The sequence below is a fragment of the Pangasianodon hypophthalmus genome, chromosome 14 (assembly GCF_027358585.1).
Source record: "Pangasianodon hypophthalmus isolate fPanHyp1 chromosome 14, fPanHyp1.pri, whole genome shotgun sequence".
NCBI classification, from domain to species: Eukaryota; Metazoa; Chordata; class Actinopteri; order Siluriformes; family Pangasiidae; genus Pangasianodon; species Pangasianodon hypophthalmus.
Genome location: NC_069723.1, coordinates 12168374 through 12190982, shown reverse-complemented (window position 1 = coordinate 12190982; position 22609 = coordinate 12168374).

Genomic DNA, 22609 nt, shown 5'->3' with positions numbered 1-22609 from the left:
GGAATCTCTATGTCAAGCAATTTATTATCCGATATACAAAAAAATGGTCTTTTAAACAGGTTTTTATGCTTAATGTTATCAACCAGCTAAGAGAGGATAGAAAAATAAATCTGAGCACAAAGATGAGAACTATGTCAGCTTTGTGTTTTTCTGTGCAAAATCCATTTTTTCATTATGATAAAATGTACAAGCACAGTGAGAGAACAATAACTGAATTCAATTCCTTGTATACACAAGTGATCTTGGCAAATGAAGCATGAGTCTGATTCTAATTATCAGAGCTCTCCTCATTTCTCTCCACCTCCCACAACACATGGGTAATGAGCATTATCAATACTTTTAAATGTTATAAATGATAGCAGACATGGGCAGGGAATGATATGTGTGAATGGGAAGGAGTGTTTAGCAGACATGGACAGGGAATGATACGTAATAAGATTTCCATTCACTGAGTAAGAGCCCTTGTTTCTGTGTAAGTCATTCTTTATTGCTTCTTTTCTGTGTGGTGAAGTCTCATAGAAGATTGTGTTGGATTAGACACATGGTGAGTGCACATCATTATAAATTAATTATTATTGTTTCCTAACTGAAACAGTCACATATCTATTTCATTTGGCCTGTTCTCAGAATTTATTGAGCTCAGTGTAAAATGTGCAAGAATAAGGTCACCAGATGTTACATGCCTTTACATTCTAATGGATAATATACTGCTTAGGTTCATAAAAAGAGCCTCGCTGTACAACTAGACCATTGTGTGGATTTAGGTGTGGAGATCATTAAATAATTTGGTCTATTTTAACCCAAAATAATTTGGAACTTTAACCCAATCGCAGAGAAGGCCCTGCATCATCTGTACTTTCTACCACGGCTAAATAAACATAAACTGCCACAGAAGCCGTTGATCCTATTCTACATAGCCACCACTGAATCAATCGGCACATCTTCCGTATCTGTCTAGTTCATCTCTGCAGCTTCACACTTCAAGCACATTGCGTGACGTGTAGAGAAAATCATTGGCTGCCAGAGCCCCCAACCGACACACAACTATACCATCCAGGGTGAAGAAGAAGACACATAAAATCATGGCCAGTGCCTCACATACCAATCACCCTCCATTCCAGTGTTTTCCTTCACAGCAGAAACCAAGATTAAGCACCAGCTGACACCTGCACCACTTCCTCCTAAACAAGGACCCTTTCCACATTCATCATCTCTAATAAGTTGCAAATGTGCACTTTCCTGCAGATTGCAGTATCAGTCTCAGTGTAATTGCACTCACTGAAACATTTGCCGCTATGATATTTAACTGTACTTTTTTTTTCAATCATGCAGATTTTAATAGTATAATTTTATTATTCACTACTTATATGATGTAATGGCCACTATATCATCAGCACACAGGCAGTATTTATATGGCATATTGTATACAGCATTTTCCCACTGTACGCTATTATATTGTAATTGTTATTGAATTTTCATATTGTATTATACTGTTGTGTTTAATTAATGTTACACCACACCAAAATAGATTCCCTGAGGTTCTTAACATTAGGGTCACTTGAGATACAGACAAGGTTGCAGGTGATTTTTAACAACCGCTAGTAACCGTTAATACTACCAGACCATTAGTGACAGAATATTATTTTAAAATACTACTAAATGTACTATGTACTAAAAGGTAAACATATCTTAAACATTCATAAAAATCTTGAACATACTTCATTTTCAATAACCATGGTGCATTATTTCATTTGGAGCACCATTTAAGGCCAGCAGGGCTTTACCCTGTGTGTGGATCAGTTGGAAAGTTCTATTTTTGTAGTATCTAGCAAGGAACACTACAAATTACAATATTCATGCTATATGCATTCATTCAGCTATATTGCCTGACTTGGATAAGCTACGGTGCTAGTAAGTGCTTGCAGTTGTGCCATTCATTATATCATCATTAAACGTGTAAGGACCCATGTGTACATAGTTCCGTGTTTGATGTGTTACGACTAAATGTGATTTGTTAATACATTATGTGTGTAAGTTTAATTTCCATCTGTGTTTTGACTACATTTCTTCAGACTGCATTTGAGTCTGTCTGTCTGACTCTCACTCTATTTCTTTCATTTTTATGAGATTTCTCTCATTACTCCCATATCATAACTGCACACCAATACTGTTGTACCTTTGCAAATAATAATTTACCAGGCTTTATAAACAATAGCTTGGTAGGGTCAAAAGCTAATTTTGTAGACTTTGATTTTTTTAGTCTTTGTGAAGGTCATTTTCTGTGATGTGCAATTGTAGTTATGACTGAATGTAATTGTAGATAATACTAGGAGTGATTTATGTGTCTCTATTTTAATGATAGATTTATTGACAGATTGTCTTAATGATAGAGTTATTTTAAAAAATAGTCAATGTCAGACAGACCAAATTACAGTGTTAGGTGTAGCCAATTGTGTGTTTAAGTAATATAGCCTATAAAGCTCTCTAAAAACATATTTTGTAAAATTCATTATCTCTGGTTATGAGTTAGTATTTTATCACCAGGGTGTCTGTGTTATTTGTATACAGTTAAACCCCATATTCTTTTATCCCATATGTAAGTCAGTAATATAAGACAGCCTACACCCTACACCTACACCATGAATTATCATCAAAAGCTTAAAGACACCTCTCATTAAAATTTTATGTTTAACAACCCTGAACAACCTCTTGAAGCTGTTTAAAAGATATTTGGAGAAGAAGGACATAGTACTGTCTTTAGTTGAATGGAATTCATCAAACCTTAAATCATTCTTCCTGCTCTGGGAGGAGAACACAGCAACACAGCAACTTTAATAATCAATACAAAGCACCCTAAGAGCTCAAACAGAGCATAAGTACCCCAGAAACACAGGACTTGAGTTCTCATGACCAAGCATACAAGGAAGACCACCCAAGTCCTTCAATAAGAAATATAGTATAGTTCATTATAAGAAGTATAGTTCATTAGCTGTTTCCCAGGGTGTGAAAAACACTTGGTCTTGCTCTTGGACGTCACTTCCCACTCCACTGCCCTGGCTGTACCTTCTAGTGGGCATAAAATGCCAAGACATCATGTTTAATAAGCAAAGGCAGATTCACTAGGCCACACATACAAAGCACTTGCTGTCCTCAGCATATACTGTATATGTAAAAGCATGGATATATGTATATTATCTTTTGGCCAGTTATGCAGTTCTAAACACTAAGCATAGGTTTTCTTCTGGAGCTTGGAGGGAGTGCCATGGAAAAGCATTACACGGCCTACTTATTTGAGAGAGGTGTAATTAAAGTAGTCCTCTAATGATTCTCCATGAGAGGTAAAAACAGCTCTAACAGCTTCTCTTGGGGTTTCTAGAGAAATCTACTACTCAAACATTTTACGAAGTGCAAGCAATAATTTGCTTTTGATTACAGACTTGTTAACTGTTACATATTAGTTTATTCATTTCTGTACTTAATGATTTGATCTGTTAAATAATGTTATGTGTTCAGATTTCATTTTTTTGTGCTTCTCCACCTGCATTCCATGTGTGGTGCTTTACACTCTGGTTGCCTGAAAAAAAATTAAGAAGGGGAACAAGTACTGAAAAGGAGAGTAACTACTTCATCCTGGTCTGGTGAGTGGTGGATCCGGAGCCTGGGAGTTAGGCGGGAATACACCTTGGAGCATAAACTGGAAAATACAGAGGAATCCCAAGAGATCAAACACAGAAACTCCACACAAACAGTTACCCAAGCTCAGGGTCAACCCAGGGAGCTGAACCTGTGAGGTGGCAATGCTACCCACTGTGCCACCATGCTGCCCACCTAGATAGGGTGTGAGTATTATTTCTCTGGGCTCGTGAACCGCCAGGACATTTATATATTTCTCTATGAGTGATACTATTGCTTGCACTCCTAGAAAAAGTCCTGATAAAATATTATACAGTCAAAAATCATTACAGGGGCACTGCTGAAGACATAAGTCTACACTACAGGCTCAGTAAATATGAGTGATCATTGCGTCATTGGGCATTTTCACAAGATGGCTTTAGCACTGACCTCTGTTGTTCACTGTGCAGTGATATGGCAGTAACATGCAGGTCAAAGCACATAGCTGCATCCTACACTGGACTCCATTTCCCTCTTACAAGAAGAAGAGCGCATTTTGAAACAGAAGTTTGCATTTAATACTAATTCAAGGTCATGACAACATTGCACATAGTGCCTTTATTGACATCTTGGCATACTTCTGTTGTGGAATCTGTTTTAAGACCGCATTCACTTAAGTGATCAAAATAGCTTACCAAATATGTAATGCATGAACAGTTTGGATTGGTGATTTAAATCAATCATAAATTGCTAGACATAGCCGATGCTTTGCTCCATTTGTAATTTCTACAGCCATAACCTAACGTTTCTTTATGGTTTAGAATATTATCACAGTTTTTGTATAAATAAATACTGCACCACTAAAAACCTTCCTGAGTTAGAGCAGTCATGACCTTTGGCTATATTTCACTCACTTAAGATTTAAAAGTGTTTTTTTTTTTTTTTTTTATGTGAAGTCTGATCAAAATACAGCAACTTAGAAAATGAGACTGGTGTTCTGTCCACAATAACAATATTGTGTGCACTTAATATAGCAATAAATATTCTATTAGGCTACTGAATATTGGCACATGATTATTGTTTGGTGTGCTGTGTGGTATGTCTCTGATGTGTTGTTCTTTGTAGTGTCTTTATAACAAGGAATGTTTGATCTTGATGCATAAAAGAGATGCTAGTAAAATGTGTTGCGATATGCTGCTGCTCTATTTCAATTTTATTTTTTGATATCCTGTGTAATCATTCTCAGTTCTCATGGATTAAGAGAACATGAAGGCATTCTTCTGCCTTACTTGTTATGTATTCAGTCTGTCAACGGGAGAGTCCAGGGAGATGGATGCAAAAAGCCGAACCTTTTTAATGGGAACAAAAACACTGAGAAAAACAAAACACAGGGAACAAAGATCAGAAAGTGGAACAGCAAAGGCTAGGCTAATGCTAGGCAAGGCAAGCTTGCACTAGAAAACTAAAGCTATACACAGTGCAAACAGTAACCATAATCTGAAGCGATTCTCTGAGCAAGGGGCGGAGCGACGTCCCAGCCGAGCAGGGTGGAGGAGCGATGTCCTCAGCAGGGCGAGGCTAGAGGGCAACAGCAAGACCACCTCTCTGCGTTCGTGCCCTCTCCTCTTCCCACCTATCCCACTTAGCTAAGGTGTTATACCACTTGTGAGCTGTTCTCTAAGCTGGAGTTCATTTTGCTTGAGGAGAAGGACCCACTCCTGCTATAGCGCTGCCTGTTCTGCTGCATCCACATTTGGTGGGAGCATTCTGTCATGAGGAAAGTTGTAAGGAATTTAGCTCATTTAGATTAAGCTGATGTATTCTCCTCCAATATGTAAGGAATTTAGCTGTTTAGGTTAAGCTAATGTATGAGCAGATCAGCTCACAAGGGGAAATTTGTAAACTTAATATTTTAATAGCTGATCAACTATTCATCCAACGATAAGTTGAAACGAGTGTATTTATTAATTGTGTATGGGATATTACCTCCGTGGCCACCGATAATAATATCCTAAATATAGTGAAACACTATATTAAGAGCACAGTAACAAGATCGGCAGTTTAAGGCAATAAATTTGAAGCACAGAGACACAATACACTGGCCTTTAAAAATCAGACGAGACTTTATTACTAGTCTAAAACACAGAAACTAATCTAACACACACACGAGGTGAAAATGGCTTTGAAGAGAGTGAATGAAATTCCAAGTTTCTAGCAGTTTCTCAGACCATGACCTGAACAAACCATCAACTTATCAGTTTAATTTAACATTCGCTTCGTTTAGAAGGGCTTTAAACTTGTACTAAATGCACCATGTCAGTGAGAATCTGGAGGTACTATACTTGCGTTTGTGTTGCCAGGGATTCCCTCGTTGCGTTGTTGTTTGGACGGAGTTTCCGGCGATGTTGATTGGTCGGCGGTCTGGTTGGCCTTATGTAGCGTCTCGAAAGACCAATGGGGCTGAAAAACATAGTGAGAAGTGAACCCGGAGTCTCGTGGGCGGGTTGCAAAACTTTGGTGAATGGTTCACAGCTGTGCGAAGGTTGGAGGCTTTGCAAGAACCAGTCTGGATGCGGAGTCTCGGAGCAAGTGTGGTCTCCTCGTGATGAACTTCTAAAGCTCTTGGTTGATGAGACTTCCTTCAGATGTGGATGGAGACTCTTGCAGAGATGTGTTGGATGAGACTCAAAGATGGATTGGATGAGACTCAGAGTTTCCTTTGTGTCAGGGGGTTTTAACCCTTTCTAGTTGGGCTGATCCCAAAGTGTTTGCTGGATCAGCAGGATCTTGGGGCAGGGTGCAAACTGTATTCTCCTCCTCTGACACTAACATTCTGGTCTCTGAGTTATGTGCCTTGCAAACTTTGCACAAGTAACATGTATGTAATACATTGTACTCAACTTCACATTATACCAACCCTTAGGAAATTCAATAGTGATCACACACATACCAAACACGACATACCTGCTGTTATTGATACACACACGAACACTATGATCCCTGTTAAACGATCAAAAGGCATCATAATGACCTGGTGGCTATAAGCATGACACATACGGATTGACATTAAAAGAGGCAACAAGTTTCCAAACTATGGTGCTTCATCTTAAAAGTGTTTGTCCTTACAGGAGATGTAAAGTAGCCTTATGTAGTCTGTTAAAGCTGGGTTCTGTGGAATGTGTGAAGGGTGGTGAACTTTGTGTTCCTTGGGTGAGCCCCCCCTTTCTGTAGTTATCAGTTTTACCATCGTGTTGGGTGAGCCATCTGGTCTTGGCCAGCGGCCTAGATCAATAAGTTTGACAGAGGTTCCTCTTGGCTGAGAGTGTTCGTCCTCTGGTCAGGGATGTCCTGTCCATTGCTGATTGTTCACAGGACAGTTGAAATCCTGCAATCAGTAAACAAGCAGTAATTAACTTGGGTCTGCAAAGTCTGGGAGCAGGATTTCTAGCTTTATGGCTTCTTTGCTTTCCTTGCCTGTTCACTTCAGATCCTACAAAGTCCAGGGAGACAGATGCAAACTTCAGAACCTTTTTAATGGGAACAAAAACACTGAGAAACAAACAAAACACAGGGAAAAAAGAACCAAAAACTGGAACAACGAAGGCTAGGTTAATGCTAGACAAGACAAGGAAAACCTGAACAAGAAAACAAAAGCTATACACATCTATACACAGCTATACACAGTACCAACACTGTGCCAACACTGTGCCAACAAAACAAAAGCTATACACAGCTATATACAGTGCCAACATTGTGCCAACAGTGGCCATTACCTGCCATAATCTGCCATAATCTGCCATAATCTGCCATAATCTGCCATAATCTGCCATAATCTGCCACACAAGCAACCACACACACAAACTAAGCATGATGCAACCACAAACAAAGAGGGAAAACACAGAACATAAATAGGGTGAGATAATGAGGAAATACAAAACAGGTGTGCAGGATCGCAACAGGAAATGAAGCAGATAACAGAAAAAGAGCTTCAAAAGTGAGTGAGATGCGCTCTGGTGGTCTGGAGAGGTACTGTCTATGGTGGCCATGACACAGTCACTGTTTTGGTGGGCTTCTCTGTCTTTACTCCACAGATAGGTTACAGTGAGTGGTGGTTGCTCATTGTAAGTGCTTTTGGTTCTTGGTTTTCTCAAGGACACCCACTTTAACAAATCTGGGGTGCATTCCAAAACTCTAATTGATGCCTCCTTTTTAATTCCTTGATCCTATGTCCTTCAGAAATCAATAGAAGCTGGCCATTTTTAGGATACACCAATTCTCAAAATGCACTCAGATAAATCAGTGAATAAGGACGAAAGGTGACTTCTAGATTGATGATACACAATTACCTCATATGCAGAACTCTTTTTTATTGTTGTATTTGACACAAGCCTATGATATATTGTAAATGCTTATCACTTCCAAAAACCAAATTCTGTTAAATGATACAACAATATGGAACTACAAACACAAAATTAATACATTTATTTTAAATAAATACAAAATGTGTGCAAAAAGTACAGATACAAGTCATTTAAATTTGCCTTATTTTATGAGCCATATGAGAAGTCAGGTGATGAGAAGAATCTTGTTTAGGCTAAAACATCAACAATTAAGTGTAATATACACATGCAATTATTTTCATTAAGGTTAATTCAGGGTGTAGGCCTAATTACTGTACTGTACAGACAGATCTGTTATATATTTAATTCAGCTGAGAAGCACGTCGCAGTAACATGCTGCATCAGTGAGCAAGTCTCATTTGGTAAATATGTATGTTTGTCCTCAATTCCTCTTGTCCTCGTTTCCTTTCCTAGCATCCTTTCCTCGGTTCCTTTGGGGAAGCAGCTAAGAAGTGAGAAAGGGAAGCAAGGTAAGGTATCAAGGAGGTGCAGTGTAAGAAATGAGACATACCCCTTGTATATAATGAAGATGCCTTCAGGGGCACTAGTTGACAGGCAAGGTTTTGAAGCATAAGTTATTTTGGTGAATCATCTGTTGAACTCCCAGTAAATACACTATGGGGAACAAAAGATTCAAAGTAGCAGTATGTACCTTTTTTATTTCAACCCTATATTCAATCTACATCAGAAGCAGCTGCCACTGGTGTTTAGTTTATTTTAAAAATGTGTCGAAAAAATGACTGAATTAAAATTGGGCAGAAGGACACACACATATCCCTAAGTTCTTGTACACTAATTCCAAGTGTGTTCAGAAGTGATAATTCTAAATCTTTTGCATTTTTTTTTTAATTTTTGGTGTTTCTGAACATTTTCGTATTACCTATTTCAATTTCAGTACTTACACATTCCTCCAGGGATAACAGCCTTATGATTATAGCCTCATAGCACTTATCATATTAAATAAGGGTTCTCATCATCGCTTGAAGGTTCTTCAGTTCATAATTGCATCAGAGAAGCTTTTGGATACCAGCTTATAAGATATTTTGTTATATTCAGTGTTTAGAAATGTATACAGGACATTACAGGCTTATAAGGGTCACTAGAAGGAGAATTACTATCTCCTTGTCTTTCTGTTTGTGTGCTTTTATTTTAGAAGGATTTGCCCAGATCCATTTGTAGGGACAATGAAATTCTCTCTCTCTCTCTCTCTCTCTCTCTCTCTCACACACACACACACACACACACACACACCTAAGACTGCTCCATTTCCCCCCCTTCTTTGGGATAAATAAATCTCAGAGCTGGGTTGCTTTCCTCTCTTTGTCTGTCTTCCTTCTTCCTTTTGTCCCCTTGCTATCATCTTCCATCTCTAACAGTTCCATAGACTCTTGCTGAGCCATACCGAACAGATCCATTCCCTGTTTCTCGACTCAATAGTTAAAGCATTTGGCTTATATCTTAAATGTCCATCCATCCCCAGGAGCTTGTGATTAGACAAGCATTTACCATTTGGTCAGTGTGTTCCTGAAGCTGTTGGAAGCAGGTTTAGGGCTTAGCGATAGCTTCATTGCATGGATTGATGATTAGCCCAGTGCACTCAGCATTATAAAGTAAATTTATATTTGCCTCAGTGAGAACAGTTATCCACCCTTATGACTGCTTTGCTTTATCTGTGCTTATCTCCATGACTGAACTACTGCAACACTATGTGCATTGCACTATGAGGCAGATTCAAATAAATTAACTACAGCATGTCAACAGGAATGCAAACTTTGTGGCTTGATAATAAAGATAACCTGTTACTTTATTGCTGTATGTATGCCGTGTTGTTATGAGTTTTCAATTAGAAGATGCCAGTAAGTTAAACAGGTCATTTATTTTCATTTTTCCACCTAGAAACCAAAGGGGATACACAGCAGAGTGAACACTTTGGCAAAGTAATGAGTAATATATACAACTGATTACTCTTGGTTGCACAAGAGGAAGTAAATAGTAATTATTTGAGAACAGTATGGGTTCTGAGTGTGACCTGTTGTCATCGTAAGAAGAAGCCTCACTTCTGTATTATCTCATTTATACAGGAAAAAAAGGCTGCACCATAAGGCTGGCCAAAAATAGCACAGTTAAGCAGAAATGTGACATTTGTTGCTTCACACTGCCACAGGGTTCCTCACTGAGGATAATTAGTATTTTCAAGGTTAAGTGTTATTGTTATGTGAGTCTGCATCGTGCCTTTATTGGGAAGAATCCAGAAATCCTAATCACGGTTCATAAACAGGACTCAAAACACAGGCAGACAAAGTACTACAAGTAGCTCCATGGTCAAAACCTCAAGAATAACAGGCGTGGGTCAAAGCTAGTAAAATTCAAACACAAAACAAGGAACTGCAACACAGAAAATCAATGCTTAGGCTTGAAGGCAAATACACAACATGACTTTGCCAAGCTAAAGCTAAAGCTGCTGAGACAGACAGTATCATGCATTACTTCGTGCTGCATCAGAGTCCATAACCAAATGAGCTGATTTTAATGACTACTTATGTGCTATTGTCATGTGAGACTGTGCAGAACAAAGTTGGAGGCTTATCTAGTTCATCTGTTATCAATCCACTAACAACCCTAATGGAGGGAGGAGGTCTTATTAATGGATAAACAAACAATAAGAAGAAAGCACACACTTAGAGTACAACTTATCACTATTAGATCTTTATTTTAGCTATTTTACCCATGTTCTCAAATCCTAGGTCATTGTGCTCCTGCTGATTTTTGCCCATAAAAGTGTGTCATGGATTTAATTTCCTCTTGCCTCAACTTGACCATGTTGTGACCTGGCAACCACTGCCTGTGGGGCAGACAAGCAGGGAGCACAGAAGACTGTATATGTAAAGCTTTGATACTTTTTTTTATCTTTGAAAGCACAGAGACCATAAAACCCACATCTCTTGGCATAATACATATAACACTGTTAAAAAGAGCAAGGAATTGAGAAGTGATCCTCTGTATATGTATGAGAGTGTGAGAGAAGAGAACAGAGCAAATCAATTCATCCATATGATTTTTCTCTTCAAATATTTCTAAAATAAAATAATATTTTGTGGGGGAAGCTGAAATCACTGTGTTGATGTCATGATGTATTTGTTTCAGTAAGTCAGTAATAAGCTAGTCTTGTTTTCTCAATATGCCATACCAAAATCTAGTCTAATATATCAAAATTAGTCAGTGTTCTATCCATAGTTAAGATTTGTCACTGTTATCCACAGTTGTTGCTTTCCAAAAGTAGCGAAAGACAGCAGGTGTCAAGCAGAGATGTGCAACTCAGAAATCTGGAGCACACATTCAGAAGATGAATAGGTGTCATTCAAGCTCCCTCTTCATCTTAATGAAATCGATCTCAAGCGAGTTCCTCTGCCACTTCACCTGCCACTCTTATAATTTCATCTCCTCCAGGAAAGTAAAACACTGCCAGGGAGCCATGGTACCAGCAACATCAGCTGTTTGCATAATCCCTGGAGCATTAGACAGGAACCCAGGGCACCATCTGTGTTTGGAGGGGAAGAGAAAGGACAGTAAAAGAAATAGAGTATACCATAAAGTGAGAAGCATTAGATATGCCCTGTCACACAGATGCCTACTAGCATTAGTGAGTGTCCCCTGCCTTGTGCCCCAAGTTCCCTGGGATAGGCTCCAGGTTCCCCCGTGACCCTGTGCAGGATAAGCAGTATGGAAAATAGATGGATAGATGGATTTCCCATTTGAATTCCTGTTAGAAATGTGGATAGATGTATCTTCATGAAAAAGGAAGTGCTGGCTTATATCATACATGAGACATCTACTAATTAGAGCAGAGACACCAGATGGTTGTATCTGGGCTTATTTATTTAAGCAAAAGTATATATCAAGGTGTTTAGAGAGTTTACAGCAATGGTGCCCTGGTCCTACCACTACTGCTAACTCCATGTAAGAGAGCCATCATGTCACTAATTTCTGTGCCTGACTGAAGGTTTTGGAGCTGGCATAGCTGTTCAAGGAAAAATCATTTGGGCAAGGCAACCATTCAAATCTCTCTTGCCATCTGATACACTCATGAACATGTTCACACACACAAGTTTTGCTATGCTAGTCCCCTTCCACTGACATAATTATTAATGCAGCTAATTAATGCTATACCTACACCTAACCCTAACCCTACTCATTACCTCAGTAACCAAATGGAAATCTTTTTTTAATAACAAAAAAGCAGAGACATTTGGTCCCCCACTAAGATATAAAAACATGAGGCATTGTCACCTTTCAATTTCTCTTCTGCTTCTTAATTACTTCTTAGTCATAGTGCTAAATCATAACTATCTAACTAACATATACATACACTCAGAACCTTGTTAATATCTGCAGTATGGCACATGTTCACAAGAACAGCACAGAATAGTGACAAAAATCCAAATTGTTGAACATTTTAAATCAAGAGATACATAGTATCTCTGTGAGCCACAAACTGACACAGAGTGTAATCAGTAGAATGGAAGAGAAAGGATTTTGTGGAAGAGATGCAGTCCTGCTGGTTTCCAAATGGCCAGGGGAATAGCTGCAGTAACTTCTTTGTACTGGCACCCAGGTGGTGGACTGAACTTCCTCTGGTAATCCAAACATCTGAGTCACTGTCTTTCACCAAAGAACTCAATTCATCAAATGAATGGACTTTGTTTTTGTTGCTTTATTAACTTCTTGTTGTATTAATCACTCTTTTAGCTTTATCTTAAGACCTGACCCATGTCTTTGATGAAGATGTTACTGTTGGGTTACTGTCTGTGTAGAGTTTTGCATGTTCTCCCCATGTCCACGTGGGGTTTCTCCGGTTTCCTCCCACCTTCCAAAAACATCCCAAGAGACAGACTGGCAGCTATAAATTGCCTCTAGGTGTGAATGAATGTGTGAATGTGTATGCATGGTGTCCTTCAATGGACTGTCCTTCTGGGGTTTATTCCCACCTTGCACTCTGGCGGTTACTGAAGCAACAGTTGCTGAAGATTAATGAATGAATTAGTTAATGACTACAGTGCGCTTCTGTAATTCAATCTGGATAAGAGCATCTACTAAATGCTATAATGCAGAGGTAGAAGTCTTCTGCTGATAATGTGCTTTTTTGCTTACTAGGGCAAATTATAAAAACGTAGACTATCAGGTCAAGGCTGATACAGCTTCATCAGTTGATCAGGGGTGTATTAAGATTCTACCTAAATTAACTCCTTGCAATACAAAGAGTATCTGATTTGTAGGATGTCTGTTGATCTTGTTTCTTTATGTGTGTGACACAAAGAGAGTTCTTACAGATTCAATTCTATGCAAAGCCAAAGGCTTTATTCAGAAACTTGTTACACAGACAATACCATATTCCAGCATGGAAAATATCAAATAACCACGAATATAATGATGCTGATTTTACACAAAAGCTTACAATTAGAAAATTTAGCTGGCCACAGTGGCTACTAATCAAATGAACTATGACTTATTTATAATATTTTTTGTGTAGCACAGGACAAACTAAACACTTCACCTACAACCAACATAAACTCTATTTCTATCCCAGCCTGAAGTACTGTAATGATGAGAGCTGTGTATCAAGCAGAGTGGACCACCTGGCACTCCCTCTTACCTGCTATTACTTGCTAGCAGCATGCAGCTGTGATTGTCATTTCCCAAGCCAATTAGGTCTTCCACAGCTTCCTGCAGTGCCCTGATGGACAACGCTTCAGTGACCTGGTTGCTCTGGTGCCTGCCCACAACTGTGGACAACTGTAGAGTAACGAAAATGTTTGTAACCAGTGTCCTACACTGCTAATGAGATTAGCATTACCATTTACCTCAAAGTCCTAGGCTCATCTTAGAACAGCATTCAGTTTGTATCAGAGCATTAATGGGTATCATACCAGTACCTGTCTGATTGAATACACTCTTATCAATTTATGATGCACAAGAGAAACAAAGGTCTTTGTTTATAAAATGGTCTTTGTTTATAACCCTGAGTAGACCAGCACTCACAGTATGGCAGCATGAGTAACATATTAACCATCTGATCATGAAGATAAATTATAAATTTGATAAATTTGGGACCATGTGTTTATCTCATGCTAATATTTGTGGGATGCAAAATGTGAAAACAAGGCTTCGGGTAATATTCTTCCAAACCATTAAGAAATCATAGCACAACCAAAGCTTTTCTGCTGTAATTTAGAAACTTAGTGGACTGCATATTGAGCAGTATATCCAGCCACCATTTCCAGACCTCCCACTATGGAACTTTGACTGGCAGCATTGACTACTTGCAGGAGGTTGTTTTGACACAGGAACAGACACAACAGTATGTAGAAGTATTGATTCATCACTAAAACAAATTGTAGCTTGAGCCTCTGTCCTGGCCCTTAGTAACTTGGATTGTTTCCAAACCTATTTCCTAGACCCACTCCAAAGTCATCTTGCTCCCCTCTTATCCATCTTTTGATTCCATATTTGTTATTTTTCATTTTCAGGTACCTTACCATCTACAATAGTAGCTTAGAAACTCTGCTTTCAGTCCTGGCAAGTACCCTATCCTTATATTTCAGACTCTGTCAAGTGCAGTGTTTAAGCGCTCACCAGATATCTCTCACTACAGAAAATGACTGGGATTTTTTTATGCAGTTCTCTGTAATGGTAATTTGCCTGACCCAGTCATGTCTCTGGTTCATATCATAAGTAGCATAACTTTATGCTTCTGAGGGAAGCCATTTCTAACCCAGCACTAGCAACACTGAATGATTGTGTCAGTTTTCTTTCTTGCTGCCTATATCAATATTTTATAAAAGACAATGTTACCTGCTCTGCCCCTGCAGCCTTCTATACATATAGTCTATGCCAGTATGTATATGCAAAAGAAGATGAAGGAAATTTTTCCTTCTCTGTTGTTTTGAAACTATACGGCCAAAAGTTTGTGGACACCTGACCATGATAGCTATATGGCAGAGTTGCCATGGCAGAGGTAAATAATTGTAAAACATATTTACTGTAAAGTACTATAATATCTTTACAGATAATCTCTGTTATTTTAACAGTATATTACTGTTTGATTTGAGCACACAATCTCATGCTCGGTAACTCAAAGCCTCAACCACTGAGCCACCACAACTCACTCAACTAGCTTGCACTGATGCAAATTTTTACTTGTACACTTATAAACCCAAAGTCGACACAGCAAAAATTTTTACCATTCTCACCCCTGCCAAAAACATTAGATATCGAACAATGCACTGCGTTTTCTGGTATTTTACCAATTATTAAACCAATGCACTGCTTCATTTATAGTACAATCCTGTAAAATAATAAATTAGTATTTTTAGTGTAAATTTACAGCAATTTTTTACAGTGTGTTTTTTTTAACATCTCATTCCAGATTTAGTTTCAACACTACTTGCTGTGCCACCCTGCCGCCAAATTACTGTCTAAATTTATAATATGGAGAATACAGTGAGCAGTCAAAGACACCAAAAAAGATGAGAACAGAACGAGGAAAAAAGGTGTTACTACTGTGCACAGCTCAGTGCCATTTGTTCACAAAACAATGCTGCTTCTGGCAAGGAAGCAGAGCAGAAGAAGCCATTTTGCAGGGCTTCTGTTACATATACTTTCCTCTGTGAGTCGTATTTGTTGACTCACCAGGTCAGAACTGCTTTCAGCTGTAGACAAGCAAAGGAAATGCTAGTCCTCTCACAAATGACATATGCTGCTCCAGTGAGTAATGTCTTTTTTTTTTGCCCACAGATTGAAGCATTGTTTTTTGAAGTGACCCACTGCGCCACAATACAAACACCTTCCTATTGCATGCTCTTCCCTTCTATATACAACAGGTGACATTTTCCCAGCTGCACGGGTCTCTGCTTGCGTAAGGCTGAAGCATTATTGATAAGCGGCAGTGTAGACCTTTTGTTGGATTCATAGAAAAGGCTTTCCCCTGTTACAGTCACAGAAACTTCCATAGGGATCACATGGTTCATTGAGTCTCCCCAGAGCACTACACCACCCTAGAAGCAGGTTATCTACAAGTCGAAGATCAGTGATACATGTGTTGAGAGAGGCAGTGTAGCCTTTTGTTCACTCAGTGTACACAAGTTGAAAAATTAATTACTGCCCTATGCACAGAATTATTTTGAAAGAATAACAACAGCAACTAAGGGAGGAAGGGAAAAAGTATTGGAACAAAGCAGGACTTTTTTTTTTTGAGTAAGTTCCAACTGTTTTCCTCATCAGTGTTTACTATGTGTGTAAGGCTGCAATGCAGGCACTAGACAGTCATGTCACAACTCTCTCTGAGAAATTACTTTTTGTTAAATTTGATCACCCAGATATTTGGCCTTTAATGAAAGCAACAGCTGGTCAACAGCAAAGTAAATATGGTTGAATAATGAAATATATTGGATTTTCTGGAAAGGCTTTTTAAATATATAAATGGACATGCTGATACCTACCAGCATTACAAATGTGCCTACATTCTGTTTGGAGATGAAAAGATCAGAGATCTCATTTTAACAGATCTGTTTGCCAAGATTGATGATTAAGGCTGTTCAGCATTATTGATGAGTGGATGACTGGGATTTGCTAGCTAGCACAAATAAAGGTTAATAACTCTGATTAACCTTATTCAATGCAGCCAAGCTTAATGAACCTTTGGACGTACTCGACTGCATGACAATGCGCTTTTCTGTAACTCTATACTGTAAAGTCCACAAATAAGCATATATTAATATGTTACTGAAGATGAATGAATAAAAAAAATGCATATTTTTAATTAATACATGCACTAATCCTCAGCACATCAAGAAAGAGAGTGTATATGTTAACAGCCAAATGAGTTATACATAATTTGATATACCTGAGAATCAGTTGACAGGCTGGTTAATGACTGTCTATAGATGGTTCATAGATGGTCTAAGACAGACTATCCAAATTAAGTGTTACTGATTATTCTATACAACTGGAAAATATAAAGAGAAAATAGCAATGGTGTGGGTTACCATCTAGGAATAGGTTTGGGAATAAATCTAAGGAAGGAATAAATTAGTACAACATAAGCTGCATTGCATGTCCTGGTTTCCCCTTCATCACTTCCACTATAACCAACTCTATAACATCTGATCATGTACCAGCTGCCTTCAAAGCAGCAAGGGTTATACGCATCCTGAAAAAGTCAACACTAGATACCTCTGACATCACCAACCAATAGCCAGTATTTCTCATTTCTTCCTAAAAGTCTTGCACGTGTGCCGCACAATCAGTTGTCTCTCTTTCTTATCCAGAAAACCTCCGAGATCCTAACCAGTCTGGATTTAAAGTGGATCACTCCACAGAAACCACCCTTATGGCTGTTACTGAGACAATAACTCATTGGTGCTCATGCCCCTGCTCCACATAACAGTTAATGACTTGTAATAAGCCATATCTTCTTTGTGGTACTTCCTACTAGCATATTCTTAAAAATAATTCAAAACAGTTTCCAATTTTGAAATCCAAACACAGAATTAGGCCATTGTAATCTTTGAGTCACTGTAGTTGAACACATCTTCTTCTGTGAGATGGCCCCATTCTCTGTATTCCTAGCATACCTCTGAGAAAAGCCAGGTTGTCTGGTTGATTAGATTTAGAGAGTTCCTTGCAGCATTTGCTGGAGCAGTGTATTTGAGTGGCAGGGTTCATTGCAGTCTGGGTGCCCTCAATCCCCCTGTTCAGCAAAGTGTCCAGAGAAATTCCTATTTTTAGATGTGTAAAAGGAATAATGCCTTTTGAATGTTATTCTGTTTTAAAACGATGCCTTTGGATAAACTCAGTCCTTATATCAGCATTTCTTAGTAAGCAGGCTATGGTATCTACGGTATGGTCAGATTATTAACCTGGCTCTTTATGTGGTTTAATGTTGGCTATCACCTGCATCTGCAAGTTACAAGTATTCACTTTAATGCAGGGAGAGCTCCTTCACTAAGTGATCTGGGGTCTTGCATATGTGGAATATCAAATGATCATTGTATAGTAACTACATATGTGATAATTGTTTAATTTTGATTCTTATATATTTATTGACATTGTTTCTTTCGTATTTTATTATGATGCACTTTTGTATGCGGAATTGTTCATTAGCTGTATAAATTCTTGTATATTTCTTTCTTTACTTCACTCACAAATGGGCTTAGTTCTACAAACATATGCAAAAAGGTTCTCTTTCTGGATCTATCAGGCCAGGACAGCCACACTTTTGCCAGATAAACACTGTGACAGTGTGTACATATTCAATGCTGTTTCCACTAGAGCAGCCACAGAGAAAGTAGCTATTTCTTTAAAACCTGTATTTTGAATGTAATCTTAAAGATACAGATTAAAAAGACATTCTACACAGTTCTCACAGTTCTTGTGTTTTCAGCTTTGTAGCAACAGTTTGGGGAAAGTCCACATATGGGTGTGATGGTCAGGTGTATTAGTATGTTTGACAAAGTTCGTTGCAAATGAAGTTTCTTTGGACCTGTTCAACTGTTTACAGTATTTGCAATGCATACATTAGCTACACTTAAATGCAGTCTAAAAAGCAGATTACAATTTGTAACAATAAACTGTAGTTCAAACTAAATAAAGCACATTAAACACCTAAACTGTAATAAATGTACAAGAATAAACAAACTGAGGTCATTCCCAATTTAAAAGTGGTGGTGTACACATTCATTAACCATAACCATTCTAAGCATGCATTCTGTGCATGTGACTATATATCAGGATACCAACAGCATTTGCAACTGGTCCTGTGAGGAAACAACATTTCTGCAAATTTTCCAAAAGATTTTAAAAGGATTGACAGGTTTGAAAGGGTGTAGGATATGCACAGGTAAATGGGTAAAATGTTGAACTAATTAGCCACACCCTGACTCAAAGGCTATTGCTGTTAAGGTAACATTGACAATACATGTAACATGCATGTATGAGGAAATCTTCAGTGGATTGCAGAGTTTAGGGCATATGCAGTATATATACATTATATATGTGTGTGTGTGTGTGTGTGTGTGTATCTTGTCTGATCTCAGAAATTAATGAATTTAGACAAAATTCTTTGCATGTAAATGTAACCATCAAATAGGCTAGATATATGGATTACAGCAAGAAGCTGGAAACCATGGTTAACTGATTAGTAGTGTAGATGCATTCTTCTGGTATTCTTTTTGTGAACATTTCCAGACTCCTACTTTTATTTTGTTAAATAACAGGATTGATGGGCTTGTAGCCCAAGGGACTGAGCTTATGTCCTGCCTGTCAGACAGAGCTCTAGCAGACTGCATTCAACTGTGTTGTGGGAAACCTGTATTTTAACTTCATGTCAGAAACAGAACTCAAGGTGTGATACTCCTCTAAGTAGACTATGCATGAGTAGATAGTGTCTTTATGTCATACTGTCTGACACGTCATTTTGTTCTTATAAGCTCTGAGGTGTGTTTACCGAGTTGGGTTCTTTAATGAACAGAAACAAGCTGTTTTTCTCTTCTCTCACTTCTGTCTCGTATGTTAAAAGAGAGGACAGCTGGTCCTGTCTTCCCTACAGCTGGCTAGCAGTGTTCCTCTGCCACAATCTGTCTGTCTTTCTTTTTCTCTCCCGTGTCCTCTCTTGCCTCTCTTCTCTTTTTCCATGTCTGTTAATATATTACCTTGTTTCAAAGACAGTGTTTAAAGACACAAAAACAAATAAAATTTTTTTTTTTTGGATTTTACCCACTGTATTTTCCTTTTGCATTTGCTGGTGTTGGATATTAGACTCTGGTGATTCCTCATCACACACCTGAAGGATGCTTTGGTGCATTTGAATTCTGCTACTGACTTCAGCATCTGTAATAACATGATAAATTAGACAGGGCAGAAGAATAGGTCAGGCTCAGACAGCAGAGAGATTTCCCCAGCAAAGTCTACATAGTGAGGAAAATGTTTTGCAAATTTAAGCCATAGCGTGGCTCTACAGATGAAAGTAAAGCAAGCCTGCTCACACTCCTTCCCACTGTTCAGAGATAACAATGGTGAATAGAACAGAAGAAAGGTGTATTTTGGGGCATATGAAGTCACTCACATTGGTAGTTGAACAGGTCAGTGCACACAAGAACAAACAAGCTGTGCCTCAACCTGTTATGTAGCCATTGCTAATGCTATGTTATGTTTTCCCACAGGCACCTGATATAATGAGAATGGTTTAGGAGGGCAGAGTGCTTGACTTATACTTTGGAAGCATTTAGCCACAGACACAGCAAGATACCAAAATCGTATTGGAAATAGGTGGAAGGCAATCTTGGTCTAACAATATCTTAAGTGGTAATAAACCGTTGCACCTTGAGCCATAGAGCTAATGCATTCTTTTTCTGAGTCAGCCACTGATTAAAGGCTTCAGTAACACAACATCCCTACAACACATACAGATGAGTAAGCAGATGAATAAGTGGCTACATTGAAAAGCAGGTCATTTGAATGATTCATTTAAATGCTATAGACCCTGTGCTATAAAAGACAACTATCATATAGACAATCATTATGGGATTAATAAGTTGTGTGCATGTGTGTGCGTTTCAGTCTCAGTCTCTGGACTATGCACTGTATTATACTGATAAATTGGCTGCATCCCCCCCTGTTGATCTCCTTTATCTGTTTCATGCCTCCTGCTGGGAATCTACTAGCATGTGGCATTTCTGCTCAGACAGGTAACACATGAGATCTTTTCTCTGGGTATTACGCAAGTAAGTAAGCAAGCAAGCAAATCTTTATTTATGTAGCACTTTTCAGTCACAGAGTGCTTTACAAGGCAATAAAATATAACACAATAGTTTAACACTGTAATAAAATAAAATAAAATAAAATAAAATGAAATAAAATAAAATAAAATAAAATAAAATAAAATAAAATAAAATAAAATAAAATAAAATAAAATAAAAAGGCAGCACAGTGGGGCTTTACACCCTGATCTGTCTGCAAATGTATGTGTAGACTACTTCTCATTTAATGCCATTTAGTTTAATGTGAAACTGTAGATACAATAATCCTTACCAAACCGGAGATGGTAAGCAGAATGGATCCTTATCAAGCATTTATACCATTAAGAAACACGTTACATGCTGTATGAGAAGGTAAACCACAGAAGCGTGTCTTGCCTCTGTTTTTGGAGTGGATGTGTTTTTGAGCCCAGTGGTTTTGTTGGATGGCTGAAAACAAATACATCATTTTGAAAAATTGAAGAAAAAAAAAAACCTCTCATTTATTTTTGTCATATGTTCAGAAACAATCCACAAGTTGGGGACTCGTATCTTGCAGTACTATAATATGGTGTTAAGCTATTTGCTTTAGTCTAAAGGGAATGTGTTACTTCTTATGTTTCTTTACTCAGCATCGTATACTGAGAAACTAAATTCCTACACTTTTGGGGAAGTGTGAAGGTAGGTTGCCCATGTGTGTTTGTATGATTGACAGGTGATGTGTAGTGACTGTGTGAAGGCTCAGGAGGAAGGCAGCTCAAATTCCTTTCTTTTCCTTTTCATGCCCTGGAGAAAGCTGGCTATTGGGATGCATAAATGACAAGCTAATGGTGCACTGTACACCCAGGTATATACACATACTCATGTTTTAGACACACACACACACATTCCTAACTCTAACCCCAACTTTCTCTTCTTCTCCCCTCACTCATCCATTCTCCCATAGGAATGCATCATCTGATCCAGTAGCATCAACAGAATCCTTCTAGTATAATTCCTCACCGCCGTCTGGGTGCTGTGTTGAGAGGGTTTGCCTACCCTTCTAAAAATAATGTGCATGATAAACTCCCAGTGTAATTATCTGTAACACTTTGTGGCAGATCTGCCAAGTAATGATCTTATTTAGTTCTCAGTTTGATGCAAGAAAGAACAGCCCAGTGTTAAACTGCCTTCACACACACATCACTCAAGTGACAGCTCAGGCAGCAGTAGAGCACTGACATGGCAGGAGAAGGGCTAAAAATACTCTCAGTGATACCAAAGCTTTATGCTCCTCAAATATTAGCTTTCTGTTCTTAAGCAGAGATTTTCTACTCAACAAAATAAACCTAAAGCCGTCTGACCTTCACTCACAGAATTCAACCATCACAGTGCCACTGAAACCTGACAATACAGAGTGCTTTTATTACACAAGTAATGTCTTTCAGAAAACACTGTCATTCAGCTATTTTTAGCTTTTTTTAGTTAAAATAAAGAAGGCAGGAATATTTCACTACCCTCAACACAGGTCTTGATACAGTAACATGGCTTTATTAAAAACAAAAAGCTAAAAGCTTCAAGATGCTTCCTGAGGTTAGGGTTTCAGCTAGATGCAGGCATAGCATTATTTAGCTACAGTATCAAAAGTCAGTGGAAAACCCCTCAGAGACAGAATTACGAAACTGTATGTGTGTGTGGGTGTATCTGTATATGTATTGATTGATGTTTAATATAATCATATAGTGTGCTATCATAAGCTCTGGGGAGAATGTATTATTGAGAAGCTTAATTAATATGCAAATCCCTTAAAAATCAGAAACTGTTTAACTG